Here is a 665-nt window from a genome sequence, read left to right on the forward strand (position 1 = left end):
TGTCTGCACGTCCGCCCTCAGCTCTGCTCCCTTCCCGGCCACACCCCGTTCAGTCCCTCCAAGATGCGAGCCCACGGTGAGCTCCCCAATTCCTGCTCTCCACCCCCAAGGAAAACCCCTCAAGATCTCGACCCCTCTTACACGCGTCTACCCAGGTGAGCTTTCTCCCCGGACTCCACGGCCCTGCGCGGCCGCTTGACCCCGTTTCACAGGAACCGTGCGGACCTGCCTTAGGACACGCGTGCGATACTCGGATCCGGCTTCCCCTGAGCACCGGGTCCCCCTGCGATCTGGCGATCTGGCGGGGGAGCCCTCGGTGCAGCTCCGCGCAGCCTCCAGGTGCACCTTCTGGTCCCCGACAGGGAGGACGCCCCCTGGCGCCCCCGCGGCAGCCGGGCCGAGAGCTCCGGGAGCAGGCGGGGGCGGAGCCTGTCCGCGAACCTTGACGTCCGGCCAAGGCCGGGTGATCGTCGGGGGCTGCCAGCTCCGCTGCTGCCCTGAGCCCTCTCAGTGTGGCGCTGCCCGGCGGCAAGGGGGTGGTGGAATGAAGCACGGTCAAGACAGAAAACAAAGTCAGCAGGTCACCTGGCAGGTTCAGAGTGAATTATGCAACGAAAGTCGGGGAATGTGTGATGCGTTCCGGGACCACAAACGGACCCCCCCCC

The sequence above is a fragment of the Lipotes vexillifer genome, unplaced genomic scaffold (genome assembly GCF_000442215.2).
Source record: "Lipotes vexillifer unplaced genomic scaffold, Lipotes_vexillifer_v1.1 scaffold43, whole genome shotgun sequence".
NCBI lineage: Eukaryota > Metazoa > Chordata > Mammalia > Artiodactyla > Lipotidae > Lipotes > Lipotes vexillifer.